Genomic DNA, 19,645 nt, shown 5'->3' with positions numbered 1-19,645 from the left:
TCCAGAAGGCATTCAACAAGGTGTTGGATGCCGCAGCATTGGTGGGAGAGGATGTGAAAATGAGGGCACCTGAATTCTGCAATTTGATATAGATGGGTTGAGTGAGAGTACCAAAACCTGGCAGATTGATTTTAATGCTGAAAACTGTGAGAACCAGTCGAACAAATATGAAAATGGAAAGAGATTACAAATGAATGAAGTACAGAAGAATCTAATTATTCTTTGTGAATTTGTAATTTGTGAAACATAAAAGGTTAGCTTGTTTGTGCAGCTAACAAAGTAATTAAGAAGGCAAATTGTCTATTTAAATTTATTGATTGGGTCTTGGAATTAGTAGTATCGAGTATTATTAAAGTTGCACATGAAATGCAACTATTTAAGTAAGGCTTTGGAAGTGGTCCAAAAGAGATTTACTAGGCGAATTCCTGGCATGAGAGGGTTCTTCTTTCAAAAGTGGTTAAAATGGTAGATATGGAGTTTAGAAGAACGAGGGTGAGTTAACTGAAAGTCGTAAGATTCTAAGAGCACAACAAAGTAAATGTTGAGATGTTTCACCAGTGAGAGGGTGGCAGTCATTTAGAAAAGAGATGCATTGGAATTTCTTCACACAGAGTACGTGGTAAATTTCTGCAATTCTGATCCCCAGAGTACAGAGCTATTACTGGAGCTATTTAGATAGCCTTTAGTTCCCCAATCCTTAAAATAATCTATGTGGACCTTAAAGAGAAGATAAACTGAGGCCTGGCCATAAACAGAGTGAATTTCCATTTGGTCTACTACATTTTTTGTGTGTATAACAAGATTATGGCTGATTCAAACTTAACCTCTCTCTTTCCATGTTGGTCTATTCTATTATAGATCATATATGTCAATGTCTTCTTTGAACATATTCAATGACTCTGCTTCCACAACATTTTGTAATGTCATTTCATTTAAATATCAATTTACTTTTAAAATTCTTCCTTCTAAAGTGGATAACTCCCCATTCTTTCTCTTTAATTCCACCTAAGAAACCCTCAAATACTACATCAAGACTTAAGCTTATGCCCTCTCTTGTTTTTCATACCCCAAGCATGGGAAAAAAGTTTCTTACTATCTACCCTATCAGTACCCCTCAATTTTGAACACCTCTCAGTTGCATCCACTCAAGGGGAAACAAACCCATCTCAATCAATCTCTCATAACTAATGATCTAAATTGAGGTGACATTCCAGTGATTCCCTTCTGCATCCTCTCCAAGACAAAACACATTGTTTCTAAAGGTTGGCAATCAGAAATGCACACAGTACTCAAGTCAGCCTTACTAATGTTTTAATAGAAAAATTGTGAGAGATCCAGATAGGGTTATTGTGAAAGTAGTCAATGATTAGGAAGCATGTGTTTAAAGTAATAGAGGAAGTGAGTATGTTTTTGTTCACTGAAAAGCAGTGGACCTGCAATTGCTATATGAGAGTATAACTGAGGTAGAAAACTTGGAGGAGATCAGCTATAATGAGTATTTGTTGTTACTTACAGGGTTTTAGACTGAGAGGGATAGTGGAATTAATTTAAATTGTACTTCCTTACTTGAAATGTGCTGTGTCAAGTGGTTTCCGACTGTCATAAATTGCCTTTAATTTTTCAGAATTTGTACTATGCAGACATATTTTGCTACATTACTCACTGTTTTATTTATTTTTTTATTCTGTTGAGTTATAATGCGGAATAGGCCCTTACAGCCCTTCGAGCTGTGCCGCACAGCAAACCGCCAACTTAATCCAGTTTAAACCTGGGACAATTTACAATGATTAATTAACCTACCAACCAACATGTCTTTGGAATGTGGGAGGAAACCAGAGCACCCAGGGGAAATGCATATGGTCACAGGAAGATCGTACAAACTCCTTACAGGCGGCCATTAGCATATTTGGTACTGTAAAGCGTTGTGCTAACCAGGATTTTGTTGGAAATACTAAGTTGTTGGATCAGAATCGGTTTAAGAACCAAAATCTGAAAATGGTTTCTGTTTGCCTTGTTTAATTGAAGACTCATTTCAAAAATGTACAAATGTTAAGTAACTTAGAGCATACATTGTACCTACGCCAATGTTAATGAAGTATAATCATCTCCATGAGACATTTACTAGTAGTTTTTTCCTGCGCTGCACCTCCAGGTAGTTTGGAGGAGTAAAATAACAAATATCAGCCTTTAGATTTCATTTATTTAGAAGGTATTTTGTGGAATGGATAATGTGCAAAAGCTACAATTGCCAATGCAGTGAACTGTAATGCATTTCCACATTCCATGACTGCATGTAATATCTTATTGGAAGTCTCGTTAGGAAATGTAAATATTGAAAAGGAGTGCGAAGTCATTAGCATGCTTGAAGATAAATTCATTTTTTGCTGTATCCTGTGGAGAGAAGATGTTAGTCTTTTTGTGCTGTATGCTCCAAGGTGATATTTCAAGACCACGTGGATGTAGCTTCTTGTATGTGGGTTTTCAGTACTTTGATCCCGTTAGTCGAAGTCATTAGCTTCTCAGACTTTTTTGTATCCTCAGGTAAATTGGCTTTGTCTAAAATTGCACAAGATGTAATATCAGACCTTTTACCTCTTCATTCCCACTGTTCAAGGACCCAAATATTTCCAGGTCACTTTCTACCAATTTAGTGTATTTTTTTAGGTGCTTTTGCTCTGGTCTTCTCTGTATTGTAAAACACAGATAGATGAATGCTTTGCAGAACATTTCTATTCAATCTGCAAAGGTGATGCTTAACTTCAGATTGCTTGTCATTTTAATTTTTCATTCTGCTCCAACTCGGCAATGTCACTGACCTATTCAGCTGCTCCAGTGAAGTCCAGTGTAGGTTCAAGGAACAGCATTACTATCTGCTGGTATGTCTGGTAAGGAGATGGGGGGGGGGGCGGCACAGGATCAAAAGAAGCTGCAGAAAGTTGTGAACTCAGCTCTATCATGGGCAACACACACAAAATGCTGTGTTCTACCAGCATTTTGAGCGTGTTGTTTGAATTTCCAGCATCTGCAGATTTCCTTGTGTTTGCTCCATCATGGCCTCTGTAGCACCCAGGATATTTTCAAAGCGCGATGCCTCAAAAAGGCTGTATCCATCATTTAAGGATTCCCATCACCCAGGACATGCCCTCTTGTCATTGCTACCATCAAGGGAGGAGGTACAGAAGCCTGAAGGCATGTGGTTAGGGATTCAGGAATAGCTTCTGCCCCTCTGCCATCAGATTTCTGAATGGACATTGAACCAATGAACACTACCTCACTACTTTTTTTGCATTGCTTATTTAATCTACATGATATATGCCAGTGATATTAAACCTGATTCTGATCTGCTGTTTGAATACACTCCGCCCCCAGGACCCAACATCAAATTAAGCAATTTTAGCTTATTAGCCATTTCAGTTTATGTCAGGTGCAAGACAGAAACTCTGGAACGTGAACCAAGTTTTTCCTTTTTTGTACAACCGTGCTGGGTTGATCTTGATTTCCCTTTTATTTCATTTCTCAGGAATTTGTAGTTCCAACAATTCTTTTTCTCTTTTCTGTTTTTTTTCTCTTCTCCAGACTGATCAGCTGTGTTAACAAACCTTTGCCACCCTTTTTCAATTGACAACAATGTGTCATCCATTTTCTCATAGGCTTTTACCTTCTACAGACATTCTTTGTTTTCCCCATCTTCCCCTCCTCGCAATTTAAATTGCCCATTTTAAAGCTTTTCTAGTTGTGATAAAAGATTATTAACCTAATCTGTATTAAGCTAATGAATACAAGATTTCTCCAGCTGTAGATCAGAGATAGGGCTGATGTTAAAAGAAACCACATTTTCTATTTAGCACATGTTATGTAAAAATAACTTTATGTAAGTGGTACACAAAAAGAGTGACAATTGGAATCATTTGGAATTAGTTTGTCTTGGGTAGATAGAGGAGTGGAGGGTCAGTGGTGAACTGGAGCACAAGACATCATGCTGGTCGGACTGGTTTTGCTCACTGTCCTGCGACGTTTACTCTGCGCTGCACTAAGGCTATAGAGTTGCTTCAGGGCTCATGTCTACAGGCTCTTGTTTACTCCACTATGCACTGAACTGAGGCTGTGGCCTGCTCTGGGCTTTTTGTCTGAGGACTCACTTTTGTTTGGAATGCTATTTGCATTCTTTTACAGTTGGCAGGATTTGTTTTTCTCCTCTCACTGAACATTTGGTGTTTGTCGGTCTTTTTTATACGCATTCTTTTGGGTTTATTTGTTTTATGGCTATCTGTAAGGAGACAGATCTTAAGGTTGTTTAATGTATACATACTTCGATAATAAATGTACTTTGAACTTTGAATTAGCATATGCAGATTCTTTTAACAGTATTCCACCTCTGATCTACAGCTGGAAAAATCTTTTGTGTTGATCAGCTTAATACAGTGAGCTGGTACAGTGTAACTATGAGTTTATTTTATGAGCAGAGCAGCATTATGTTATAGTCTTGTACCATTTGACACAGTCTTCTCAGCACAGCAGAAAGCATGCCTATGTATCAGATTGTTTTACTCTGTTTGCTACATTTTTCATGCTAAATGATTTTTAAGTCCACTGGAGATTTCTGTGTCATACTGTTTGATCATATTAACAACCTGGTTCTTACTGAGCAATGTCAGATCAAGCTATGGCAAATATACTTTGCCAACAGTTTATTTCTATCACTTGGGTTAATAGGAATTGGAACTTAATGAAATGGTTGCAGAAACAGCTATTACGAGATATTGGCTCTGGGATGACTGAACTAACACACTATATATTTGCTGGGTTCAGGTGTATCATACTGAAATTTGAAACATTTCTTTAATTTTCTGTTACAGTCACTGGTGAAGCAAGGACCAAAGGAAACTCTCTTGAAATAGGAATTAAACTGTAAAGAAGAGTTGTACATTGATTTAATTTGGACTAGAATGAAAATAATGCATGCTGGATATCTTAAATAAATCTTTTTTTTGTATTTGTTCTTCTCGAATGTTTCCAAGTTGCATAAGTCGTTAAGATTCAGAATTTGCAGTAAGATGAAACTGTGTCCTGAGACTGTGGATGTTCAGACGGTGCATGCAGGCAACTTGTCTTAAGGATGCAGTGTCTTTGAATGACAAAATAGAAATTTGCTTTGGGAGAGATAAACCATCTGGGAGCTGTGGAACTGTGGAAGGTTAATTTCCTAAAGGATGAAATAAGACCTGTGGAATAATTAATAATTTGGTGCAAGCTGTGTGAGGCCATAAAGATTTTGGGCTACATTACTTTTCATGAATCAGCGAGTGGGCAAAGAAGTTGTAGATGGAACTACTGGATGTGTTGGCCATGCACGTTGGTAGAAGAAATGAAAGGGTTGACTATTTTCTAAACGGGGAGTAAGTCCAAAAATCTGAGATGCACAGGAACTTGAGAGTCCTTCTACAGGAAAAGGTTAATTTGCAGGTTGAGTCTGTGGTGAGGAAGGCAAATGTGATGTTAGTGTTCATTTCAAGTGGACTAGAATATAAAAACAAGGATGTAATGTTGAGAATTTGTAAAGCACTGGCCTTATTTGGAGTATTATGAGCAGTGTTGGGCCATGTATCTTGGAAAGGATGTGTTGAAACTGGAGAGGGTTCAAAGGAGGTTCACAAAAATTATTCCAGGATTAAATGGCTTGTCATATGAAGAGCTTTTGTTGGTGCTGGGCCCATATTCACTGGAATTCAGAAGAATGAAGGGTGACCTAATTGAAACCTATCAAATGGTGCAAGGTCTTGATAGAGTGGTTGTTGAGAGGGTGTTTCCTATGGTGAGAGAGTCTGGGACCAGAGGGCACAACCTCAGAAAAAGGGGAGTCCTTTTTAAAACATCAATGAGGAGCAATTTCTTTAGCCAGAGAGTGGTGAATCTGTGGAATTTGTTGACTCAGGCAGCGGTTAAGGCCAAGTCAGAGATTATTGATTCAGGGCATGAAGGGATATGGGTAGAAAGCAGGAAATAGAGCTGAAAGGGAAAATGGATCAGCCATGATGAAATGGTAGAGCAGACTCAATGGGCAAAATGGACTATTCTGCTCCTAGACCTTATGGTCTTATGGTGTTCAGTTTTTCGTATTACTAATTGGTTTCCAACTTTTGGGGAAGTTTGTGCAACAGGAAAATAAGCAGGGGTCCAGGAAATCTATAAATATTCATCTCACATAGATCCCACAGAAAATTTGGTGATGGCATTTAAGAACGGGAATGCTTTGCAGCTCCAAATTGAATTGAATGGCTGAGAAGCGCAATGGCCCAATGCTGTTCCTAACCAGCTCTCTTAGTACACCATTGTTGAGTGCACTCTCAGATCCCTTTCCTACTTGCTTCCTTTCTGCAGAATGTACATTAATCTTCTTCTGGTTGAGCATTGTTAATTCTGTCATCTGACAGATAAAACACCTTCCAGTTTTATTCCAGTGATAGTCTTTTAAGTTGCTGATTATTTTGGTACATTTTATCAATTGCAGACATATGGTTGCAAGGTGACCTAGGCTGGGAGCTGAATATTCCAGGACAATTGACATTTTGCAGTTAGACAGGACAAGGCGGTGGGGATCTCTGTTAGTAGAGGATGAGGTGAGTACTGCAGTAAGATATGATCTTGCCATTGAAGATCAAAATGTAAAGTCACTTTATTGGAGATAAGAAATAGCAATGGAGTTAAGTCACAACTGTGTGTGGTCTTTAGGTACCCAACAATAGATGTATGGTTGTATAAACCAATAAAAATACATACTTATAAGAAAAGTACTGTAATAATCATGGGCAATTTTAATTTTAGTGATTAGTGTCACTAGCCATTTTGGCCCTTAGAATTAATCCTGACAATCATGCATCTACTAGTACTAATAGTACCACTTGTTCATTTGAGGACATTAATCTACCAACCTACAATTTTGAGATATCAGAGTAAACTGTAAGTTCTGAAGGAAACCCATTCAGTCACGAGAAGAATGCGCAAGCTCCACCCAAACAACACCAAGGTCAGGACTCAGCCTCTGTCACTGGAGCTGAGAGGTAGCAGTTCTGTTGTCTGCTCCACTGTACCTAGCCCCTAAAAATTCTTCTTAGATTAGATAAATCAAATTGCCAAAAATAGTTTTGCGACAAGTTCATTGAATGTATTTGGAACATTTTCTTGGATCAGTATTTTGTGTAACTAACCAAGAAATAAGCTATTTTAGAATTTGTCTTGTGTATTGAGGATAGGATTAATTAATAATCTCATAGTGAAGGATGTGCTGCATAAGAGTAATTATATCCTAGAATTTCATATTCAATTTGAAGGCAGAGTTAGTTGAAATAGAGTGGAAAAATAAGTTGAAAGACAGGGCAGGTAGTCCAAAAGTGCCAGCTGTTAAGATTGGGGGTTGATTCCCACGGCTGCCTGTAAGGAGTTCCTACATTTCCTTCAGGTGCTCTGGTTTCCTCCCACATTTCAAAGACATATGGTTAGGGTCAGTGAGTTGTGGGCACGCTATGTTGGCATAGTGACACAGGCAGGCTACTCAGCACAATCCTCACTGATTTGATTTGCTGTAAACAACGCAGTTCACTGTATGTTTCGATAGTACATGTGATATGTAAAACTAATCTTTACCTTTTAAGATGGTAAATATTTTAAGAAATGTTCCACAATTCCGAGCAAAAAGACTTCACAAGTAGGATGACCCATCTGGGCTTAACTGATGAAATCAAAGATATTTTCCAACAGAAAGAGAATGTGTGCAATGTTGGGAAGATTAGTGGTAGGTCGGAGGTTTTAAATGATTATCAAAACATAAAGAGGCAAAAAGCTAACTTGTTTAAGGTATTAAGAAATATGAGAAACAGTTAAGTGCTTCTACAGGTACAGTGGATTCTGGTTAATTTGGATACATCGAAGTCAGTAGCTTTTGGCCCAATTAAGCAGCTGCCCCAAGAAACCAAAGTTTCATGGAAATAGTTAAAATAAAATACTTAAAAACTGAGAAACAAATTGTGTATTTAAATAAAATTCAGAACAAATTAGAATACTAACAATACTACTACAGTGCTATAAAACTGTGTATTAGTTCCTAATAGTTATCAATACAGACACTGAGTATAAATAATGGACTGCCTTCATACAATGCCATTGATGATTGCACTCTCTTAAGTCCTTTATTTTCACTGTAACATTCAAGATGATTGTCAATGCCTTCAAATTATTTGTAGGTCCTAACTTGTTGAAGTAGTGAAATTGTTTGATTTTTCTCTTCTGGCCATCTCTGAAGGCTCTGAGTCACCCATGTCATTGATTTACTACTGCTTGATATTCTCTCATGGCTTTTTCTGGTGGCATCTCCCAAGCCTGAATGCTTGAAATTGTAGTGAGTAGCTGAATTGTCTTGCTTATTTCTCCCCAGCTATTAATGACAAAAGTTGTTGTTTTGAGCAGAAACACATGCAACGCATGCTATTTGTAAACCGTTTGCTCTAAGCATGGCATAGTGTCCTAATGACAACTTACAAGAGTGCGTGACTGGCGCTTGTAAGAACCTGTTTGGCAACAGTCCCCTGTCCCTATTAAGTGGCATAGTATCCCAAATAAACAAAGAGAATCTCAACTATTTTCTCAATTAGTTTTAACTTTTTAGGAGTTGCTCCAAATAAGTGACTGTCCCGATTAATTGATGGCCCATTTAATCAAAAGCCATCAAATGTAAGGAACAGAAGATGTTTGCCAAAGTAAATATTGATCCCTTGGTGGATGAGATTGGGATTTAAAAATTGTGACTGAAAAAACAGCAGACATATATTTTATACCTGTCTTGATGAAAGTAGGCATGAAAAACACAGGGCAAAAGAGAAGTCAGAATGTTTTTATAAAGGAGAAATCAATGAAACAAAGAAATTGAAATTTCTTTGATAACATTGCAATCAGAGTAGGTGTAATTATTTAGTTTTCCAAACAATGTTGAGGCTTAAACCCAGATAAGAATATATCGACAAGTACAGATTTAAAGCTCATACTACCCAAATAATTTGATAATCAAGTAATCTGTTGACTTCTTCAGACCAGAATGAATATTTTAAACATGAAAATGGCATATAACATACAATTACTTGATTAAATGAATATTCTGATGTAATTTGTTAAGCATATTCATTATGATTTGCTTATAATAAGGGAATTCAGGTATTCATTACAAAATTTTAAAAACCCTAAATGCACATTCAAGTTTTAAAATATAATTGTCATCTCAGGCCAGTTTCCAAATGACTGGAATAGTGAATTAGTTGATGAGATTTTCATATTAATTGACCATTTAGATTTTGGTTTGATCTGTTGCAACTCATTAGCAAGGCTGTGATTGCAACAATATTATTCACTACCGCAAGATATGAGCATTTAAAATATTCTGCTGAGAGCAAAGTCATTAGTACTTTGTTTCAGGGTTGTAAAACATTTGTTTTGAAATTGTTTGCTGAGGTTATCATTGGATATTTAGGACTGTCTTTTCATCTTTGGAAATAATCCCGACCAAAATAATCTTGCATCTTTCATTCTGCAAATAAAACTTTTGCGCATATCATAAATTGTAATATGCTGCACATTTTATGATCTAAGTTAATTTATAAGAATAAGAGAAAAACAACTTTTTTAGCTCATGACATTCTTCCCCATTTGGTGAGATCATGGCTGATTTTTTAAAAAGTCCCTGCAATATTATATCACAAAATGAAACTGCAGCTGAATTAGGAGCCCAAATAAAAACCATAGCTGCTAAGATTCAGGATTGTTTATTGTCATTCTTCAGTACACAAGAGCACTTGTTACTCCTGATTCGATGCATGCATCTTAATGGATTTTGGAGTGCAAGTCATTGAGTGTATTTAAAGTGGAGGTTGATAGGTTCTTGATTAGTAACTGCGTCGTAGGTTATGGGGAGAACATACAAGAATGAGATAATAAATCAGCCGGATTGAATGATGGAGCAGACTTGATGGGCTGAATGGCCTAATTCTGCTCCTATATCTTATGGTCTTATAAGAAACACATTAAGCATAAAGGGCATTATAAAAAGCACAATAAATAGAAAGGCAATCCTATAAAACACAATGTACAAGTAATTGTGTGTGGTCCTATATACTTTATTATTATTAGCAGTGTTATCAATGAAACCCGTGTTAAAATGGGATTGCATTTCTAAAAAAACTATTAATATCATTTTCCATAATGGAAAATGCGGGGGCCATGGTAGCATAGCCACTAGCACAATGCTAATACAACTTGGGCCATTGGAATTCAATTCCAGCATCCTCTGTAAGTAAGTTTGTATGTTCCTTCCCATGTGCACTTGGGGGTTTCCTCCAGGTGCTGTGGACATACCAAAGACATATTGTTGGTAGACCCTCAGATGGTGACGAGAGGGGGTACAGGAGCGAGATTTACCATCTAGTGAAGTGGTGTTGCAGCAGCAACCTGGCACTCAGTGTCAGTAAGATGAAAGAGCTGATTGTGGACTTCAGGAATGGTAAGACGAAGGAACACATACCAATCCTCAGAGGGATCAGAAATGGAGAGAGTGAGCAGTTTCAAGTTCCTGGCTGTGAAGATCTCTGAGGATCTAACCTGGTCCCAACATATCGATGCAGTTATAAAGAAGGTAAGACTCCTTCGTGAGGAGTTTGAGGAGATTTGGTTTGTCAACAAATACACTCAAAAACTTCTATAGTTGTACCGTGGAGAGCATTCTGACAGGCTGCATCACTGTCTGGTAATTGTGAGGGGGCGGGTGGTGTGGGATGGGCTACTGTACAGGTCCAAAAGCAGCTGCAGAGGGTTGTAAATTTAGTCCGTTCCATCTTGGGTACTAGCTTACAAAGTACCCAGGACATCTTAAAGGAGTGGTGTCTCAGAAAGGCAGCGTCTATTATTAAGGACCTTCAGCACCCTTTTCTCACTGTTACCATCAGGTAGGAGATACAGAAGCCTGAAGGCACACACTCAGCAATTCAGGAACAACTTCTTCCCCTCTGCTATCCAGTTCCTTAATGGACATTATGCTCTTGGATACTACTTCTCTTTTTTAATATATATTACAGTCGGCCCTCCTTATCCGCGGATTCAACCAACCGCGAATCGGGAAAACCCGGAAGTACTGCGGAAAACCCAACACTCGTTTGAGCATGTACAGGCTATTTTTTCTTGTCATTATTCCCTAAACAATACAGTATAACAACTATTTACATAACATTTACATTGTATTAGGTATTATAAGTAATCTAGAAATGACTTAAAAGTACAGGCAGTCCCCGGGTTATGAATGTGTTCCATTCCTGAGTCCGTCTTTAAGTTGGATTTGAAGTCAGAACAGGTACATCTGGTATTATTTAGAGTCAGTCAGTCAAACGTTTTTCTTAGTATATAGTACATATTTTACCTTTCTATGCATATAAAACACTTAAGAAACATATGTATTTCAATAATTAAACCACTGCGTTGCTTAGTAATAATTGCAGCTTTCATCGGGGCAGGGCCTTTCACATGCTGCATTAAAATTGCTCCGATCGTTGACCGACTGTAGCCTAACACTTTTCCAATGACTGAGAATGTGCAAATCCTTCCAGGCAGCGACGGGAATTGAACCTGGGTCAGCTGTACTGTAAAGCATTGTGCTAACCACAGTGCTACCTTGCTACCTGTATCTTAAGGGTGAATTTTATTTCTGATAGTTGCAAATTTCACTGTAGAGGAAAAGCTATAAATGAAAATCTAATAATGTCACCCTAATGTGGGTTTATGATTTCCTATTACTTCCTCTCCACTTGACCAGTCCTGTCACACTTCTCTGAACTCTGCACATCTTTTAATTGTGCCATGACCAAAACTGCACCATAAACATGTAAAGATACTTGAAAATACTGAGTGCAGAAAAGTGTTCCCATGTCAGTAGTTCCTTTTTTGAGAGACAGTTTTATTACAATGATGCAATAATTTATTTTTGAATAATAGGATGGATTTTGTGAGTACGGCTGTATTGCAGAAGTTTATCTTGCACCTAAAAGGCTTTAATTGTCACATTTTACAGGCTCAAAATATTGAATATCTCTGCCGCAGCTACGCTGCTTCACTTGAGTTCTTCCAACATATGCATTCTCTTGAGTTTCACATCTTGCTCTGCTTGCAATGACGATGCCTTTTATGTTCTGATAATGTCTAGATTTTGTTTACATTTAGTGTCCACAAAATCAAATCTGCTTGTGTGAATACGAAACTACAATGTGGAACCTTAAATTCTCAAAGAATCTATTGTCTATTCAGCATTTTTTAGTTCACTATGCCACAGGTGCACCTGCCTCCTACTGCTCTGTCATACAGCATATAGATACGTCAAAATGGGCAACAACTTCTTTGAATAAAACATTTATTTTATTTGATTTTGCATGGTGTTTCTCAACTATTACTTTTATTTCATTTTTTAAATTTGTCATTCTCGCTTCTCTTAGATTTGTCCTTGTAAACATAGACATTAGGCTATCAAACTTCCATTTTATTTGGTTAATGAATTTCTCAGGCTCCTTCAGTTACAAAATGAAGTTTTCACGGGATAAGCAGGTTCTGGCAGATTTGGCAAATTGTTTCGTTATACTTTACACAAATTATATCAACTGATTGGAACATTTTTGAGTCAAATATATGCTTGGATATTGACACTTTTGGAGCATAGATAAGATTGATGAGCATATTAATGTTTTCCATTAAGTGCTAAAGTTTAAATTATATTATTGAAATTGTCATTGTTGCACTTTTAAAATCTTCAGCTTCTCTGACAAACTTCATAACTTCCTTTGGTTTGTAAGTAGCTAAGTGGGATCCTTTGCATATATAATATGTGATATTACAGTATTGTTGAAGATGAAGGCAGCACCTTTGATTGTTGGAAATGTTGAAGCTTTGGGATTTTGGACAATAAAAGAATATCCAGAGCAGCACACACAAAATGCTGGAGGAGCTCAGCAGGTCAGGCAACATCTATGGAATGAATAAACAGTCAATGTTTCGGGCCAAGACCCTTCAGGACTGGGTATAATCATGATTTGGTCACGACTTGGAATGCAATCTGCATATTTTAAAAGTAACAGCACAAGATTCAACTAATATCCCCTTATAGCTTGATATTTCTCAGTATAGAGATTAAGAAAGAAATGTTCTTCTCTTGACAATTAATTTAGTCAATTATAAAGCATTGAATTTATCTTTTTAGTTTGTTATTCTTTAATAGTATTTTAGGGCAAGTGTTTAAGTATATTTTAGTGTGTTTTAGTGTTAGCATTTTAAAATTTCGTATTTAGTATTAGTTGTAAACTCCCAAAACAATTAAAAATGTCTTCTTCCACTTTGTACGATTCTGTGTGCATCTATGCAAAGTCTTTCCATCAGATCCCCAAAAACAAGCAGTAATGACATCTGTTGCACAACACACAAGACAGTGAGTCACCAGAACTTTTCAAATAGGACAGGTCTCCAGAATTTAATCTCTACCCTACTGTATTGATTTCAACACAACTCATCAAGGTCAAAGTGTGTTTTCAAGTGTATGGTTAAACAGTCAAAGTGTCAAAATAACCTAACAGAGTTCATAGCTGGGTAATCATAAAGATCACCATGAATGACTGTATAATCTGTCTTAATATAGCAGTTTCTCTCTGTAAGGAAGACTCTGTCAGCTTGTGGTTCTAAGATGGAATGTTCATTCTTTTGAGAAGCAGAAGAACAAAATGGGGAATTTTTTTCTCTCCAGTCCTGCGGAAGGGTCTTGGTCTGAAACATTGACTGTACTCTTTGCCATAGATACTGCCTGGCCTGCTGAGTTCCTCCAGCATGGGGAGCAACAAAAGGGGATATGGAGAATTTTTTTCTCCAGTCCGCCTGGCCTGCTGAGTTCTTCCAGCACTCTGTGTGTGTTGTATGGACAAAAACCCTCACTTCTTGCCGTAGGAACACTGTAGAAGATGTTACATTGTTTTTATTCATTTAAGGGATGTGGCTTTCACAGGCTGAGCCAGCATTAATTGCCCAGTAGTACATCAATCACTGGAGTCGAGTATGATGTTCGCCTAAGGGGTTATTCCCTTAATAGGGAATGGCTGTGTGTGACTTTGTCTAATGTATGAGGCCTGTGCACAGGCAGCCAGCACACATTCCTTGATAGATCAGTGTCAGAGCTCAGTGGCATGGCATGCAAGATGACTGGGGACCCTTCACTGCTGCAGCTGCTGTTGTGGTGTGCTGCCTCAGCTCCACCGTTGGGGTCTTGGTTGGATTGCTCTATGTTTGGAAATTCCCCCTTAACCTTACCACCATGGGTGGCCCTACCAGGAGCTAAGTGCCAGATGGCTAAACTCCAGACGGCATTGCTCTTGGGATCTGAAGAACTTAAAAACCTTTCCACCACGACAAGGTGATAACTGTCAGAGACCACCCCCTCCTCCCACCACACCACTGCTGCTCAGCATCTTGGCATCCTGGAACTCATGGGCCTTCTGGTCAAGCATCCAGTCCCTCTCCTGTAGCTGCGCCCTCCTCCATTGCATGACCAGGAGGATCTGGAGAACCTGCAGGAGAAGTTACTAAAGCAGGCGTCGTCCCATCCCTAATTGGCCTTAAAGTGAGCTGTCTTCAAGATCAGTTACAGTTCTTGTGGTATAAATATTTATTTGTTAAGATACAGTGTGGACTAGGCCCTTTGAGCTGTACCACCCAGCATTCCCCCGATTTAGCCCACCTAGCCTAAGTATGGGACAAATTACAATGACCAGCTGGTACATCTTTGGGCTGTGGGAGGAAACCAGAGCACCCAGAGGAAAGCCACACAGTCAGAGGGAGAACGTACAAATGAGAATAAATATGCTAACAATGCTACGAAGGAGGTCTTGACTCAGTGACAGTAAAGTGGCAATATATTTCCAAAACAGGATGGTGTGTGGCTTGGAGGGCAGTTATTCCCATGCCTCTGCTGCCCTTGCCCTAGATGGGAGTGGTCATGGGTTTGGATATTGCTGTTTAAGGTGTCTTAATGAGTTGCTGCAGTGCATTCTTTGGATGGTGCGAACTGCTGCTACTGTGATTGAAAGGTTACGAATAGTTACTTATCAAGCAGGTTTCTGTATCATGTGGCATCAAGCTTCATAAGTAGTGTCGAAGCTGCACTTATCCAGGCAAGTGGAGATGTACTTATTTATGGCATGATCCGTCTGGATGGATCACAAACAAAAACATTTCACTATATCTCAGTAAACCAATATCAATACCAATATTCCCTCACAGTCCTGACTTGAGCCTTGTAGGTGCACAGGATTTGGTAAGTTAGGAGACGAGTTTCTTGTCAAAGACTCTTGACTTGCTCATGTAGTCACATTGGGTATTAGGCTATTCTATTTGAGATTCTGGTCAATGGTAATTCCAGGGATGTTGGTACTGGGGGATTCAGTGATTGAATGTAAGGGGGCGATAGCTGGACTTTTTTTCTTGCTGGATAGCTTCATTGCCCACCACTTGCATGGTGTGAATGTTGCTTTCCACTTATCATCCCAGGACTTGTTGTTGTTAACAGAGCTTTCAATCTTTAATAACAACTTAATATGCATTAGCACAAAATGGACAGTACATTTTTTTCTGAAAAATGTAATTGCACAGTTATACTGCACAGTAAGCCATTAAGCTGGAAAGGGTGTAGACAAAGATGTTACCAGCACTGGAGGCCTTGAGCAATAAAGAAAAGTCAGATGAATGGGTCTCTATTTCTCAGGAGCATAGGTGTTACCTTAGAAGTATATAAATCATGTTGGGTATAGATAAGATGAAAGTTAGTCTTTTTTCCCATGCAAAGGTGTGTAACCAATAAGCACAGGTTTAAGGTGAGAAGGGAAAGATGAATGGATAGGAAATGTTTAGAAGGATATGGGCTAAATAAAGGCAAATGGAATTAGATCAGCTAAACATCTTGGCTGGCATGGATGAATTGGGCTGCAGGCCCTGTTGCTGTACTTTGCAACTCTGTAATGCAATGTTCATGCAAATCTAGAGTACTTAATGAAATAACGTCTTAATTTATGAATCTTCTTCATAGCTTCATGGTTAAAAAAAACCTAATCTTAAGTGAAAATCCCAAAGGAATTTAAAAAGTTTTCATGTTTTGGTACATATTTGTTGAACCCGTGATGTAATCAGTGAAGGAACAGTTTTCCTTGTAGCTTGGTAAGTGGGAATCACAGAATGCTTACCAGTGGCTCTATTTTGTTTGGAGTTTGAGGGGGCTTGGTATGTTACCAAAGACTCTTGGGAGTTTCTGTAGATGTGCAGTGAAGAGCATTCTTACTGGTTGCATCATGGCCTGGCATGGTAGCTCAGAGTGCAAAGAGGCTGTAAATGTTTGTAGACACAGCTAGCTCCATCAAGGGCACAAGTTTCTCCACCACTGAGGACATCTTCAAAAGGAGATACCTCAAGAAGGTGGCATCTATTAGTAAGGACCCCTACTGTAAGGGACATGTGCTCTTCTCATTACTACCATTGTGGAGGAGGAACAGGAGCCTGAAGATTCATACTCAGTGATTTAAGAACAACTTATTCCCTCTCTGTCAAATTTTCAATGTTCAAAATTTAAAATACATTTATTATCAAGATATGTACTGTATACCATATATAACCTTGAGATTGATCACCTTGCAGCAGCAACAAAACAAAGGGAACACAATAGAATCCATAGAAATCCCCACACCACAAAGACTGTCAAACATCGAATGTGTGAAAAAAGAACAAACTGTGCAAACAATAAAAGAAAGTAAGCGAATAATATACAGAACATGAACTGCAGAGTACACAGTCACAGAGCAAGTTCAGTGTTGACGCAAGTGCCGATGGCTGCAGGCCACGTCTATAGAGTCAATTTAGTGTTTCACAAGTGCCAATGGCTGAAGGCCAGAGCTGGAATCTATTCAATGTTGAGGCGAGTGAAGCCTTGTGGAGTAATTTGCTGAGAACTGATTCATCCTTTGCTCTTTGCCTTGACGTCTTAATTTTTAAAAACTGGCCCGGCACTTAAATTGGCTAAACGTCATTTCAATTTTGTTCTCATGCCATGGGTCCTACCTCTGCAGTCCAGCCTGAAGTGCACTCCAGCAATGGCCACCGTGGCTGTACCTGCGTTCTCAAGAATCCAATTTACTGAACCCTTCAGGATACCACAAAAATGCCAAGTTGTACAGATGGTTCAAGAGTGTGACTCTCAAAAGTTGCGGTGATCGAAGTACAGAATAAGTATATTTAATAGCATAGCTGGTAGTTTTGTTAGCAAAACATCGCTGTCTCTTGCCAGTGGCATCTTGAGAAGATCCCCATTTTCCTGAATGGTCCATGAATGCTACATTATTATCATATTGCACTGTGTATTTATTTTGCAATTTATAGTAATATATGTTTGCATTGTACTGCTGCTACAAAACAAGAAGTTCCATATATAAGATACAGGCAGTCCCTGAGTTATGAACGTCTACTTACGAACAACTTGTACTTACGAACGGCCTGCCGTAAAGCCTGTTATAAGGTATATAAGTTGATGAGAGGCATTGATCGTAGAGAGAGTCAGAGGCTTTTTCCCCAGGGCTGAAATGGTTGCCACAAGAGGACACAGGTTTAAGGTGCTGGGGAGTAGGTACAGAGGAGATGTCAGGGGTAAGTTTTTACTCAGAGAGTGGTGAGTGCGTGGAATGGGCTGCCCGTAGCACTGGTGGAGATGGATACAATAGGGTCTTTTAAGAGACTTTTGGACAGCTACATGGAGCTTAGAAAAATATAGGGCTATGGGTAAGCCTAGTAATTTCTAAGGTAGGGACATGTTTGGCACAACTTTGTGGGCCGAAGGGCCTGTATTGTGCTGTAGGTTTTCTACGTTTATATATTAAAAATTCGTCCGTGTCCACCATTTTAAATCGGATCATGTTGCTGTTAACACTGTGTTGAGTGTGTAACTTTGTATTTGGCTTAAATTTTTCTTAGCAAGATTCACACTTTTCCAGTCAGCACCGCTCTCACTTGTCCCATTTGATCTGTCTCAGTGCGGGTGGACTTTAGGACCCAGGTGAGCTTGGGACCCGCCACCCGTGGCTGCTGCTGAATTTGCAGTGTCTCTGTTCCGTTGACGGAAACTGATCACGATTGAAAATAAAGTGGAAATAATAAAGCAAATGGAAAGAGGTGAAATGCCATCAGTCATTGGAAAAGCGTTAGGCTACAGTCAGTCAATGACTGGAACAATTTTAAAGGATAAAGTGAGAATAATGGAGCATGTGAAAGGTCCTGCCCTGATGAAAGCTACAATTATTACTAAGCAACGCAGTGGTTTAATTATTGAAATACATACGCTTCTTAAGTGTTTTATATGCATAGAAAGGTAAAATATATACTATATACTAAGACAAACGTTTAACTAACTGAAGCTGAATAATACCAGATATACCTGTTCCGACTTACGTACAAATCCGACTTAAAGACAGACTCAGGAATGGAACTTATTCGTAACCCGGGGACTGCCTGTAGTGACAATAAACCCGATTCTGATCTTGGACACCACAGTATGCACCAAGGAGGATTTGAAACTTGTTTGAACAGGAAAAGGGATAGCATCTTTCTTTAACCAATCAGATTGAAAAATCCTTTCTGATTCACATAGTCTAAATCAGAAGTGATTTGTACTGAAAAGACAGTCAATAAAAGATGAGTTAAAGAAAAAGATATTTTTTAAACACTTCTGCAATGATATGCAGATGTGATGCCACATCTGTATGTAAATATTCTGTAGTAGAGAGGCTGAATTATAGTAATTATGAATTATAATGTCAAAAAGTATAAATGGAAAATCACTTGATTAAATAACCTAAAAACTCTATGTAACAAATTTAGTGAACTACAGTAACTTAAGGGCCTCGAGAACAAAATTGAACTAATGTTTCACTGATTTAAGTGCTGGGCCAGTTTTGTTTTCTGTTTGATTATTGTGCTTCGTACTGTGAAGTGTATAATTAAACTTGTAGATGACTGAGGCAAATCTGACACAGTTTCCAGAGTTTCATGTTTATCATGCATGTTTCTGGGTTGCAATTCTTTATCAAAGCTTTCTTTAATGTGAAGTACTAACTCTACTTGTCTTTAGATGCTCTCTAATCAGTTCTTGGTTTACAGCAATTTCAGTTTTCACTTCACTGTGCCCTTGGATCAGAATTGGAAGAGTGCATGTCCTGGGTGATGGGGACCTTAATAGTGGGCACTCCCTTTTTAAGATGTCCTGGATACTACAAAGACTAGTGCTTGTGATGGATCCTATAATATCTGTGTGAAGTCAGCCTTTTGAAAGATTATCAATACACCTTTTTAAAAATGGTGCTTTGTTCACAAGACCAATGGACCATTCAGCCCATTGTCTCCACCGCCATTCCGTCACGGATGATATATTATCTGCCTCAAGCCCATTCTCCTGCTTTCTCACTGTAACCTTTGACACCCTTGCCCTGAAAAATATATGCTTAGTTACTGTATCCTGCATGCAGTGTTGTGGTGTAATTTTATGACAATGATGTTT

General features: G+C 38.5%; 1 protein-coding gene across 2 annotated transcripts in view; it reads left to right on the top strand.

The window, feature by feature from the left end:
* Positions 1–19,645, top strand: part of cnot2 (CCR4-NOT transcription complex, subunit 2) — a 164,443-nt gene that overhangs the window by 20,636 nt on the left and 124,162 nt on the right. Inside the window, exon 1 of one of the 2 annotated variants that reach the window (XM_059978451.1) lies at positions 6,509–6,617. The exons of the other annotated variant lie outside the window; for it this stretch is intronic. The gene's annotated coding sequence lies outside the window, so the exon portion shown is untranslated. Of the gene's footprint in view, positions 1–6,508; positions 6,618–19,645 lie in introns of those variants that run through there. 2 annotated transcript variants of the gene reach the window in all.

Source organism: Hypanus sabinus, chromosome 8 (genome assembly GCF_030144855.1).
Source record: "Hypanus sabinus isolate sHypSab1 chromosome 8, sHypSab1.hap1, whole genome shotgun sequence".
Classification (NCBI taxonomy): Eukaryota; Metazoa; Chordata; class Chondrichthyes; order Myliobatiformes; family Dasyatidae; genus Hypanus; species Hypanus sabinus.
The sequence above is the reverse complement of the archived record's forward strand: the minus strand, read 5'-3'. Positions and strand labels throughout refer to the sequence as shown.